Raw genomic sequence first — 14,019 nt, forward strand, 5'->3', positions numbered from 1 at the left:
CAGCTTCACTCTCTCTGTAGCAGCTCACGCTGTGTCGAAAGGTCCGAGCCGGAAAGTGCTAAATCCCAGGACCCTCTAGAGGTTTGGTCAGCGTTCTGTTGCCAAATTATAGGGCAGTTCCAGGTTGTGTGGAATAAGTCTGCTCTTAATTTGCATTTATGGCATTCTTTGTCATATCTCTCTGGGAACATGAGGGACGTCCCTCATGTTGGTTTGTAGTTTTCTTATGTTTCTTGGTTCTTGGGCATCTAACATTTGAAGTGGTGCGGGCAGTCTTTCTCGCTTGCCTTTGTGTGAAAAGCCTCTCAATAAGCGACATGAAGGGATGGAGGGTGTAAGCGTTGTCCGTTTCCCTGCGGCTGTTGATTTGCCTCGCTAGGGAGTCGGAGCTCTCTCGTTTCCTTAAAGGCCTTCCTGTGCTAGGCTCCATAATATTCTATGTTGGCCTTTTGGTTCGGCCCGTAGGATCTACGTGGCTTCTGTAGGAATAAGGCCGCATATTAGATTTCTAACGGCTCTTGTAAAGTCCGCGATAATTATGAGGTTTTTGTTGTTATATTCTCTCCATCTTACAGCGAGTAGTATGGTTGTGGTTTCAGTTTCTGGAGGTGTTCGTTTTCTGCTCATGAGAAAGTCCAGAAGTTTGCTCCGTGCATCCGCAACTACGGCTGATGATATTCCGTTTGCAAAGCGCAGAAACGTCTGATCCCTGGCCAATCCCGTTGTTGGTGCGGGTCGAAGCCATTGAAGGTACTATCACCATTCTCACCTAGCTGTCTCGGAGAAGTTGGTACGGACACGTGCAGAATGCGAACAAGGTGTGATTCAGCGCGAAGTGCTTCGCTGTTACCCTGTACGCCCGTGATACAAGTTTTATGCATTGCGCGAAGGTTCTTTGCGTGGCGGTGAAGCCAGCTTTTTTCCGATCTTCGACATGTATCGACAATTGGGAGCCGGACTGCCGCGTCGCTGCACGGGAGGAAGGGGCGGCTCTGAAATGGTGTGCACCCACTGCCAACGAAATAAAAAGATGAAACTAACGTGATTATTCGATTGCATCCCTAGCTAGACGTCACGAGGTTCCCCAGGCGGGAAAGAAAAAGCGGTTCACAGCAAGCAAAATTAGGTTCCCCGACACGAATTCGGTGTTCAACAATAAACACCTGTGTCCGGTGGATAAAGTTTTGCTGGGCATAGATATTGGAAATTGGGAACTGGAAATTCGTTAGGGTGAAGTGGCGAGAAAGCAAGAAGCAAACGAGTGGGTGTGGGGAGTGCGTGGCGCGGCGCAGATGTTCGGTTGGGTGGCACGCGTCGGGGATTTTGCTGCTCCTAGTGACGAGGTAAGCTCCGCTGTTTCCTCAGTCTTCGCATGTCAATTGCGAAGGTTGGTTTAAATTCCTTGTGTTTTCTTTTTATTTTGGTTTGTTTTGGTGTTGTGTTACTTCCCTAATTTGGTGCTTTCCTTTCCTTTTTGACAACGCCAGACAACCTCCTTCCACACCCCCCCCCCCCCTTTACTGCTCAAGCTCCCTCGAAATCAAACCCTGTGTACAGCCCTGAAATAAAACTATTGCTTCCTTCATGTAACAGCACTGAAACTTCCTGCCAGCACATAACGCCATTCCGTGGTTTTCTTTGAACACTAGCAACCATATGACGTTTTTTTTCGGGCCAACTGCGAAGCACAACCTCCGTGGCTTTGAGGTTGTTTCTGGTCGAGCTATAACGGATGGTTAAAGCACAGGTAGTTTCAATATTTTTCGAAGTCATGATTTTGTTTATGTCAAACTGATCTGAATCATTTGTACAATTCTTTAAATAGCAGTGGCTCGGGATGTTTTAGGTTCCTTTAGGTGCAGTGGGCAGCCTATCTCCTTATCTAATACATTTTTTTTAGGGTCTTTAGTGATATACTGTTGTAAAATGGCCTTCTTAAAAAGCATTGTGTTGTATCTCACGCCCACCGAGTCACCACACGTCGCAGCGAGATGCAGACGCCACCTCGTACCCACGGAAAAGAGAGTTATTATTGTTACACGCTATTCATAACCGGGCTGCGGTTACTGATGATGACAATGAAAATTGGCCACCTTAGCACTTTGCGCCACGAGGTGGCATGAACATAACTAAATTACACAACACAACATCCCCTCCTCCCAAAAAGGGGCAGCACACAGTCACTGCAATGTCTCATAAGTCATATGGGGCAAGCCACGCAGGCTTGCGTCAGTCTCTGGTGGATCGCCGTGCTGGACTTCTTGAACAGCGAGGGACTTCTTAAGCTTCTCGCCACGACAGACCCTCTCGAAATGGCCTACCTTGCCACAATTGTTGCAGGTCTTGTTCCTTGCTTTGCAAATACTAGAATGGCTAAGTGTTTCGCAGAGCCGCAGCGAAAGCAAGTCCTACTGTTTTGTCCCGACGAGGCACGTTCGGCTGGCCCTGGCGCCAAACGCTTATCTACTTTTTGCACGTACCCTGCAGGGCTAGCAGATGACAACTGCTTGGAATATTTTGAAGCTTCTTCGATACTTCCAGCAATTGTGAGGGCCCCGACCAACGTCAATGAAGAGTCTTCCAAAAGTAGCCGCTCCCGAAGTACCGAAGTACGGGGTTGCTCGGTTTTTCAACGAGTTGGTCGCGTATGAGCTCATCGGCCCTGTCATTAAAGGCACATGCAAGTGAAAGTTCTCGTAGCGCAGAAACGAACATGTCTGCATTCTCACCGGGCAACTGAACGCGTTGACCAAAACGCCGGCGTTCAATGATGACAGCGTTAGCACTTGCTGCGTGGTAGGCCTCGAGCGCCTGTAGAGCAGTCTTGAATTCGTCGTCGTCCTGAGCCGTAGGTTGCTTCTCTGGTAGCGTGTAGTAGATTCGTTGTCCCTCGACCCCCAGCCAATGTAGAAGGAGTGCCTTGCGGCGTGCTGGCAAGTACGCGTCGCTTGCCGACGCTGCGATGTAGTTCTCGAACAGCCGACGCCATTGCATCCATGGTGTGGCGGGGTTTCCCGGGGCCGAATTCTCTAAAACGACGGGGTGTCGTTTTGAAACGGCGGGGTAGCGCCATGCAAATGCATGTGTTCTGGGGTTGGGGCCGTCGCTTTGGGGTTCTCTGCAGGTAGAGTGAGCCGCAGAAAAGCGCTGTGGGAAGGGCGCGAAGCGACACCCATTGCCCCCCCCCCCCCCCCCCCCGTCGTTTCACTTGTCGCTTCGCACCCTTGCCACAGCGCTTTTCTGCGGCTCACTCAGAGAACCCCAAAGCGACGGCCCCAACCCCAGAACACATGCATTTGCATGGCGCTACCCCACCGTTTCAAAACGACACCCCGTCGTTTTAGAGAATTCGGCCCCTGGTGTCGGTAGAAACGGTGGCGGCGGCGTCAGTGCCAGTGAAGAAGATCGCAGTATGCCGTACTTGAGTCGTGACGTGGCGTTCCGCCCGCAGCCGAAAAGGGTTACCTCGTCGTCATTATGTTGTATCCGACGCCCACCGAGTCACCATACGTGGTAGAGATGCAGACGACACCTCGTATCCGCGGGAAAAAACGCCTTTATTGTTGTTACGGGCTATTTATAACCGGTCTGCGCTTACTGATGATGACAATGGAAATTCGCCACCTTAACACTGAGCGCCACCTGGTGGCATGAACATAACTAAACTACACAACACAACACATTGGTCGACTCGGTCTTCAAGAAAGCAAGCTTAGCAATGGATACAAAAATGACCATGGAGGGATGACCGGACGACGTGCCTCAGGTACCCAGCTTTATATACGCTGGCAAAGGCTGGAAGTACTATACAGCTCTTTTAGTTCAACTTTAATGGTCCTCGGCCGCAATTATTGCCCAAACCTTGCATGGCCGTAGTCGTATACACTTCAAAGAAATAATGGGGACGGCCCGGCTGAGCAGAAGTATGCGCCACATTTGGGACTCACTTCGATGATTAGGGTACGAGATTGCGGCAGCCCCTATCAGCGATGTGCTCAATTCTCTGCTACTGCGCGGAGGAAATAGAAACCGAAACTAATGCTGTAAACAAAGCATTGACTACATGCTATACACGTAAAAGTAAAATTATATATTTATTGCGCCCTCCTACTTCAGAAATGTTTGCCTTTTTTGTTTCTTTGACATTCGGAATATTTTTCTAGCGCAAGGTTTAGAGCTGCAACGTGATTGTAGTGTTCTGACACCCACACTAGCATCGATATCACTGCGAAAAGCCAGACCTCGTGGCAGCACGATCAAGAACATTCTAGCTCGCTCTCTTCTAGCGTGGCAGGTGAGCAAAATGGCTGGCCCTCTAAGACTCGAAGATGAGTCTCTGTGGATCGAAGATGAATCTTCTGGAGATGACGTGACGAAGATGTCCGCGAAGGACATTATTCAAAGGACGAATATGCTGAACGAAGAGGTCAAGTACATGAGAAACGAGATCATGCACGTCCAGCGCGAGATCGAATCGAAGGAGGAGCTGATCAAGCAGTACAACGATAAGATTAAGGTCTACAAAGCGCGCCCGCACCTCGTGGCGACCGTCGTCGAGCTGCTCGACTTGGACCCCGAGGAGCTCGGCGAAGAGGACGGCGCCAACGTGGACCTCGATTCCCAGCGGAAGGGAAAAAGCGCCGTCATCAAGACATCAACGCGCCAGACATACTTTCTGCCCCTCATCGGAGTCGTTGGCGCCGAACAGCTACGTCCCGGCGACCTGGTTGCCGTCAACAAGGACTCGTACATCATCCTGGAGATCTTGCCGAAGATCTACGATGCTCGCGTCAGTGCCATGGAGGTAGACGAGCGACCAACCGAGGAGTACAGCGACATCGGTGGTCTGGACAAGCAGATCCAGGAGCTGATCGAGGCCGTGGTGCTGCCCTTGACGCACAAGGAGAAGTTCACCAACATCGGAATAAGTCCCCCTAAGGGAGTCCTGCTCTACGGGCCGCCCGGAACAGGCAAGACGCTCCTGGCGCGGGCCTGCGCCGCCCAGACCAAGGCCACGTTCCTGAAACTGGCGGGCCCCCAGCTGGTGCAGATGTTCATAGGGGAGGGAGCGAAGCTTGTGCGAGACGCCTTCTCGCTGGCCAAGGAGAAGGCGCCGGCCATCATTTTCATCGACGAGCTGGACGCCATCGGGACCAAGCGTTTCGACTCCGAGAGGGCCGGCGACAGGGAGGTGCAACGCACCATGCTGGAGCTTCTGAGCCAGCTCGACGGCTTCAGCTCGAGCACGGACATCAAGGTGATCGCGGCCACCAACCGCGTGGACGCCCTCGACCCGGCCCTGCTGAGGTCCGGCCGTCTGGACAGGAAGATTGAGTTCCCGGCCCCCGATGAAGAAGCCCGGGCCCGCATCATGCAGATTCACTCCCGCAAGATGAACTACAACAAGGATGTGAACTTCGAGGAGTTGGCGCGCTGCACCGACGGCTTCAATGAGGCGCAGTGCAAGGCGGTCTGCGTGGAGGCCGGGATGATCGCCCTGAGGCGTGAGAGCGGCATCATTGGCCACGAAGACTACATCGAGGCCGTCATGGAGGTGCAGGCCAGGAAGAAAGCCAACCAGAACTACTACGTCTGAAACAATGTCTTTTGTAACCCCTCCTTTAAACTTTTGTTTTTCAACCTTTCAATTTTTTTCCTCGCAATAAAGGTCCTTGTCCGCTAAAGTGTTTTCGTCTTGCGATTCCTTCGTTAACCTCTGGCTTGTGTTGCTGTGTTGCTTGCCGAACGCGCTACTGCCTTGACGTTCTGCTTATTTAGACTTCGCAGACATACTGCTAGTTTAAGACTTATCATCATATTAAACATACGCAAGATGAGGGTGCTTGTTTCTTTTATAGAACCTTCTAGTGCTCCCACGTAGTGTTTACGCCGAAATGACCCGTGTAGGAGGTATCTATCAAAGACAAGTTGTGACGTGAGGTGCCTGAGAGCCATGATATATGACATCATTGTAAATTGTGTGGACCTTCTCGGCCGTAACGTTTTGTTTTCACACGTGATCGGGCATAACCTGGTTTGTGAGGGTGGCCCTCTTGTCTAGAGGCGTGGACCACTGCGGATGAGTTTTGACTGGTCATTGGTGACCCATTACCTACCCAGTGCATCTCGCAGGCGTAGTGATTTCCTCTAGTTAACCACAATAACAATTAAAGTGGTTCGCCCGCATTTCACGCGGTAGTCACCGGGGAATTACGTGGCGCGTACGTATGCCGCTTGCCAACCAGTGAATGTTTCGAAGTCAAGTGCTTCTCGGGCCAAATACTGGGAGGAGGTGGCCCTTTATTTTCAAATGGCCAGGGAAACGCATGTTTTCCTTGGTTCCCTAGTGCAGTGAGCACGCGAGAGACCGTAGAAAGCGAAAAAACGACTACAAGTGACGCGTCGGCAAGCGGGTTAAAAAAGTCCGAACAAGTTGCCATTTACATAACTGTACGATCAACTTCACTGAGTTTTGGTGGGAGGAAATGCAGAGCGAAGAAACGTCTCACCTCTGCCCTGTCCCCGTTGTGGGAACGATTCAAAGCAATTGAAGGTATTAATTCTTGTCTAACCTCTATAAAATTTTTACGGAACTGAACTAATCACCGACATCATCTCTTTCGCAGTAGTCGTTAAAGACACGTGCAGAGTGCGTGAAAAAGGTTGTGATGTTGCTTTCCATTCGTCAAGGAACATCATTATAAATGCTCATCGCGACCTGTATGTTGCTTAGTCCTTCTATGCCGAAATATCGCCTCCTTTTTTTTTCACAGCCAAGCGCATCGCCTAAACAGCATCGCTGTTTTAATAAGAAAATTTGGAGACAAATAATGGATTCGGACAGCGGAGCAAGACAGAAGCTTTGGGGGGTCGATTGGAGAGGCCTTCTTCCCGAAGTGAACCAAAATAGGCTGTTGATGGTGATAATGATGAAACAATGGCCCGTCATATGCAAAATTATGAAGGCCAAGACACCTGCAATGTTCCTCGTGGCAGCTTTAATGATAGCAGGAGCTGCACAAGCTAATTTATGAGACGAACCAAGAATAAGCTAGGTGGGGCCGCCAACTTCGCTGTATGCCCAGTTTACGCGCCACTAGTGCGAAGCTGCCCCAGTTTCTTTCGTTCCTCTACCGAGTCAATGGCCTTCCCCTACTTCCAGACCCGTCTTTCGGTATCCACTCTGCTACCCTGGTGGTCCCCCGGTTATGATTTGGTTTGACAACATGACCACCACAAGTACATTTTTATGGGCGAAGCTCCTCTTGCTCGGGCCCTGTCCCGTCCTCGTTGCTGCTGTATACGGCACGGCACATTAATGATGATTGTGGCAGGATCCCCCAAGGGATCGGCCAACCAAAGATTGGCCGAAGAGGACAAAACGTTCAACGCGTTCGTTGCTACCCAACGAGGAGAAGAGGAAGAAGAAGAGGTCGTCGTTCGTCGCCTGCTAGCTCAAGACACGTACCGGGGGTACACGACACAAGACGCTCTGCAGAAGGCGACGGCCAAGGTGGCTAAAATGTCACACACCGAATTCGCCAACTTACCCATGGAGATTCTCATCGTCCAAAACAACCCCTACATAACCACCACAAACATCGACGTCGTCGACGGGCTTGTCAACGGAGCGGTGGAAAGCTTGACGTGTCGATTCTTTGTACGATGTGTGGGCGAATGTTTCACGGTTTCACAGATAAGCACCGATAAGCCTCGCCCCTCTCATCATCATTCACTTCGTGGAGATGGCGGAATTTTTTTTCTAAATTTAAAATATGATATCTTCCCCTCGAGTTTTTCATTCGCTACTAATTTATGAATTCCACCTGAGAGTCTTCAAGTTGTCGAAAACGACTGTGCTCAGGTCCCGTGAAGCCTTGCACAAAAATGACTCTGCTGTGTTCACGTAAATCATGTACTCATGTCTCCGGGACGCGCCCAGTGCGCATATGGCGCTGCTGGGTTCCCCTCGCTGTCAGCAAGTAAAATTACCTTGCGCTTGGCGAACTCTTCATAGCGGTATCGCTTCGGAGCCACGATGACTGTAACAAGGAGCCAATTACAGTAGCAGAAATATCTGCAACAGCTTGCTAACGGATGCCTATTGGGGAATGAGCAGAAGGGTGCACCAAAATCTAATCGCACCATGGAAGAAAGAAAAGCTTATAAAAGCCCCAGTGGTCACAGGTGCATTTCGAGAAGTGTGGAGGAAGTAACATGAGAGATATTGAATGCGGTGACAAGAATAATGATTATAATTGCGAAGAGAACACATATGAGTTTAACTATTTACAGTCTGACCAAAACTTGTGTCTTTTAGGTAGGCCAATAAAGCGTTTGTAGCACGAGAGGCACGTTTGTAAGACTTCCAGTGACCTAATACGTCCCTCAGTTTTGGTCGTATACGGAGAGCGGCCGGCCGAGAGACACTGCGAGAGACGCCCTTCGCGTACGAAATCGCGCACAGTCACAAATTAGGTGTTGCAGATCTTCACGCACATGAAAATGTGGGCACAGTGGCGGAGTGGACTGGTTGATTTTGTAACAGTAGCATCGCGTGCGGGCGACATTCAACCGCAAACGGTGGAGTACTGCTTCATCATACTTGGATATTCCAGATGGCATGCTAAAATCACAATGTGGGTCGATAGACGATTTTTCACGCTATTTAGGGGTCATGCTCTTTGGGCTGGCCCACCGAGGCCCTTCATCACTTCGCGGCACAGCCGGTAGCCAATGGTCGGCAGGAGGAGACGAATACAAAACAGACGAAAGTGGAGCGAGCGATGGCGGAGAAGGTATGTGCGCGCAAAACACGAGCAAAAAAAGGGGGGCGACCTCCAAAAATGGCTTTTCCGGCTTTAATTGAGGTGACGTCAGGGAATGCGTCATGGCATGGAGTTAACAATACCGCAAGTTGGACTAGTTCGTGCATGATCGAAAACTTCAAAGCGCACAAAAAACGGGGGCAAAGAGGAGCGACGCACACAAGCATTTACTCGCAACTACCGGTTTATTGAAAAAACACAAAGTTTATACATAAACACAAACCATAGATTAGACTAACATGGTGCCGATTAGATCCTTCCCGTTCCCCAGGTGGTCAAAATTAATCCGGAGCCCTCCACTACGGCGCGCCTCATCGCCTGCGTTGCGTCGGCGCGTTAAACCCTACAAGCAATCAAGATCCTTCCCGTGAAGAGTGATGGATGATTTGCTTACACACTTGTTGTTATGTCCCTTGATAAAGTAGGCCTCGACCAATTCCCTGACAATCTGATCATTATGCCTGTAGAGAACCACTGTCTCACCAAACAAAGAGTGACACCCACACTTTTTACAATGAGCAGGAAGATTGGCGCCTGCTGAATTTGTCATAGTTGACTCATGCTCTTTCAGACGAACGTTTAGACAGCGTCCAGTCTGGCCCACATAGACAGACTTGCATGATAACTGTATACGACGACTATCGCACAACGAACAAAAGGCTGCGCATGGGTGACGCCACACTCGTTCCTCTTTTTCCTAGGACGATCCTTGCTATTAACAATGCGGCAGAGACTGCCCACTTTTGTTTTTGCAGAGGACAACACCCTTACGCCGTATCGGGACCCCATGTTCTTCAAACCGTGCGCCATTTTATGGACGTACGGGACTACAGCACATTTTCTGTCACGCCGATCCTTCTCCTCCTCTGAAAATTTGCACTTGATCTGGCGACAAGAAAGCTTAGGAGAGGCCCCGCTGGCCACCGGCGCACAAGGAGAAACAAGTGTGGAAGAAGTAGAGTAATTTTTAGATGCGAAGCATCTCATGCTCGGGGCTGTGTCCCTCCCTCCCTCGTTGTCGTTGTCCGCCGTCCGCACTCTACTGCGCATGCGCGTCTCTTCAGCCCCGTCAGCGTTTGGGCTGACGTCAGCGCAGTCCACTATAAAAAGAAACAGTCAGGCGGCGCCCGGTTTCGGTCCCACGACTCTCTGACCGCAACGGGAGGTACGTGGCGCTCTTCCCACTGCGCTACACACCGAGACGGGAGCATGTGCTACGAACGCGCCTTATGTCATTCACTCATTCAAACTACGTCAAGAAGCTACTGATACAACGAAGGCATGCGAAGCTGAACGTCAACGGAGACGAGGAACTGAGAACTAATGGGAACTTCAGTCGCCCATCGCTGGCACCCATGTACTGGCAACGGCACCGAAGGCCGGACCACCGAGGCGCTACGGCAGTGTGCGGCCCAGCCGGTAGCCAATGGTCGACAGGCAGAGACGAAGCAGACGACAGTGGAGCGAGCGAAGGCAAATAAGGAGGTGACGTGTGGGCGCAAAATACAAGCAAAAAACGGCGACCTACTGAAATGGTCGCGTTTCCGGGTTCTGTAGAAGTGACGTCACGGCCTCTGCTAAACTTCTTTCCTCCATGCGTCACGGCCTCTCCAAAGCGTTCCTTTCCTTTCCTCTATGAATCACATTATATTAACGGACAGTTTTGTACTGGATTGAGCTAGAGTTTGGCAGGAATTCGTGTCCATGGCAATGCTGCTTGCCGCTTTGAAGCCGATTTTGTTTTGAGCCCGACTGTAACGCGCACGCAAATTTGAAAGCTACTTAAGTGCAACAAGGCGCGCGTTATAATGGTGTAAATAAGTACTTCCCGTAGCTGCTTTAGGAGCAGTAAACCGTCCATCACCGAATCCACTTCACATGGACAAACCGTTCTCCAATCGATGGCAGCCTGTTGCATGACGGAGGCTTCAGTCTAGCACATTCGCACACGCCGCTTTGTTCCACCGCAATTTTCAAGGCTCAAGTACTCAGGAGCATGTCAATGATGGGGAAATCCAGCCTTCTTTTTTACGCGCGTGGTGCTTTCCCTCGAAAACCCTCCACATTAACGAACGCGATAGCCATCACTAGCACTGAGCAATGGGAGGCCCTTTTTGAGCGGTAACAAAGCACCACCGCAAGAGCACGTCATCAAGCTGGCGGGGGATGTCCTAGGTCCCACGGACGCCTGGCTTCCGTCTGGCGGAAAAGGGTTACATGCAACTTGACAATAAACTTTACCTGACCTGACCTGACGGGAGTTCACGAGGTTGTTATGGCCTCAGTTCAAGAAGCCTCCAGCTGTCCAGGCCCAGAAGGTACCAGCTAGGCGTTTTTATGCCTCTAGGCGCCAATGCAAAGCTCTCCTGGTGTTTACGGCTCTTGGGAGGCTGGCCGTCTCGAACCAGACCGGCCTGTATCGCGTCAATTTTGAGACCTGCAAACTGCTCACGCATATTAATGACTAAGAATCATTCACTCACTACTCGGCTCACTTACCGGAATAAAGAGACGCGGGGGAGGCTTAGATCCTTCAAAGAATGGGAAGGCGGTAGACTAGATGGGCCTTCTGTTGATTATCTGTTGAGCTTCCTCTTGAACTTGAGGCCACGCCCGTCACCTCTCGATCATCCTCCTGGACAGCACACTCCGAAGCTCGAATTCACTCGCTCGCCATCGCCAGGATACCTCGTCGATGCCTTCAAGTTCAAGGCGGCTCGTATGTTGCACGTGCAGCAGCGGTCTATACTCGGTGACAACTTAAGAACGGCACCGGAAGTTGCCGCTGTGCCTTATCACCGTAGCCGGATGTTTCTCCGCGCGCGGCGCAAGTAGGGCGTTACGGGGAATATTTTGAACATGGCGTGAGCCGTTCCCGTGATTTTTTGGACTTAATATGCTTATAAACGACTCCAGTGGCGACAAATCAACTGCGTGAGACAAGGCAGACGATATCACGCATTCATAGCAAACCCCTTTCAAAACGCGCGCGCACTGACCTCACGGGTCCGGCGCTTTGGCGGAGTGATACACTACATGAGGTGGTGCCGTTCTTGAGTTGTAACCGAGTATACCCTGTTTTGGCGCTGCTGTTTTTCTTTCCCGGTTCTCCAGGTCCACGCTGGTCCGCACGGGGGCGCTCATTCTGCGACATGCCGTGGCATCCCGGAATACACTGTGAAATGATTGTCTGTCTATAACTAACACTCGAATACACTGTCTATAACTAACACCCTCACACCCTATCATAAAAACAATAAAACAGCCTTTTGGGTGTTTTGTCGTTTACAGCAGCCTTGCACCTTAGCAAATAATCAACCCATGATGCAGTGAAAGCTGCGCGATATGAACAGCCGAGCGCAGAAAGGCAGCTAAGGATGCAGCGGTCCACCATCCACCACTGTAAGCATAAGTTGAAAACCCTCCTCTAAAAACGTACACAGTACCCATTTTATTCTACCTTTCTTGAAATCAGGCCAACGTCTACAGCCGTTTCATGCAGTTTGGGGATTCTTGACACGCCGTGGATCACAACTGCCGGCACTTGCGCTGTTCAGGTGACACAACAGTGCTCATTTTTTACGCCATTTTAACCAACATCATATTCGTGGCAATCAGGGATATTACCATTTTCCAGGAGGAAGGAGGGTTGGAGCACCAATTTCTTCCAGCTTGTGTCACAAGTTAGTCACCGCACCAAACAGCAAGCGTTGGAAGTCATGGCACCAAAAGAGTGGGCAGCTTTCGGAACACTAGGTCTTTGGCAGCTTCGAGCCTCGAGCCAAAAATTCAGAGTGCACAGCCAACAAGGGAAACAAATTTAGGCAATTACTTCATAGTGATACGACCAACAGTAACATCTGTTGACATACTGCTGTGGGATGATGATGTTTCTCCGGGGGCAAAATCTGATTCAGCACACCCTAAACTTGACGCTTTAAAATGAGTAGAAGAATCTGGGGCACGGAAATGTGCCACGTCGTAATATGTGGACATTGTTCTGGGGCACATGACCGTTCGGACCTCCCAGAAAGACATTGCCACTCTTTCGTTGTCTGTGTGAACATGTCGTGTGTGTAAGCATGGGTTTGAAGCAGCAGCAGCATGTATTTTTGGATTTTTGTTTCCATTTGTAGTGAAATAACCAGGCACAATGAATATTTATTCAGCCACATATGCCCTAAAACAGGCCGCACATACACAAAAATTGTGGTTGATCCCTCTTTCATAAAACTCGGTGAAACGCGAAAGTGAAAGGTGCCTTCACAGGAGCAGTTGACTGTCAAAGAAACCTCCCTCATGTGCAAAGGGTTCGCGAGCCTGACCCCGCCTGACGAAGTGGCGCCGACACGCAAGAAACAAAAAAAAATAACAGGTTTATTCCGGGACATCAAAACCAAAAATGACATGCACAGAAACAGCAGCTTGAGAGAGATAGAGAGCGAGCGAGCGAGCGAGAGAGAGAGAGAGAGAGAGAGAGAGAGAGAGAGAGAGAGAGAGAGAGAGAGAGAGAGAGAGAGAGAGTAAACGTGTTTATTGCGAAAAGAACTGGGGAGAAGTCCGCAGTTCAGACCCCTTGAGCTTTCCCAGCCTCAACAGCCCTCAACACTAGCAGGCGCTGGTCATTGAGGTCGGAGCTGGTCAGAGCTCTCTCCCAAAGCCCGCAAGAAGAAAAGGAGGGATTTCGCGAATGTAGTGGGGCGTGCGTGCAGCCCCCTACCATATGAAAGAGCGTCCCGGGGTCTTCGCAGGAGCGAAATAGAGGGGTGGGGTGCAATATATGGCATTTAGTGGGATGGGGAAAAGTATTCGTCTGGAGCGCACGGAGCTGCCGTTCCTCCTCTTTCGTTAGGTGTTTATGCGGTGCTGGGTAGGTGATACGTTCCAACTTATAGTGCTGTGTTATCTCGTGATACGTGATCAGCGGGTTTTGGCCTCTCCTGCTCGCTTCCCGGGGCCCGGCGGGATAACTCTCGGGCCAAAAGGTGGGCGGTTTCGTTGCCCGGGACGGCAGAGTGGGCGGGTGCGCATATGATCCTGATGGATCTGTCTGGTGGACACTGGCAGATGATTTGGTGGGTTGCCCGGTGAATTAGCCTGCACGATAAGTTACGGCACGCTTGCTGCGAAACTGTGATGATTACGGCTTTAGTTTGCGTTATGGCGAGAGCGATGGCCGCTTCTTCCGCTT

General features: G+C 50.6%; 1 pseudogene; it reads left to right on the forward strand.

The window, feature by feature from the left end:
* The first annotated feature begins 4,240 nt into the window (after positions 1-4,240).
* On the forward strand, positions 4,241-5,614 carry LOC144139295 (26S proteasome regulatory subunit 6A-B pseudogene; annotated as a pseudogene).
* Positions 5,615-14,019: the final 8,405 nt, after the last annotated feature.

Source organism: Haemaphysalis longicornis, unplaced genomic scaffold (genome assembly GCF_048455015.1).
Source record: "Haemaphysalis longicornis isolate Haplotype H1 unplaced genomic scaffold, Haemaphysalis longicornis Haplotype H1 scaffold_5, whole genome shotgun sequence".
Classification (NCBI taxonomy): Eukaryota; Metazoa; Arthropoda; class Arachnida; order Ixodida; family Ixodidae; genus Haemaphysalis; species Haemaphysalis longicornis.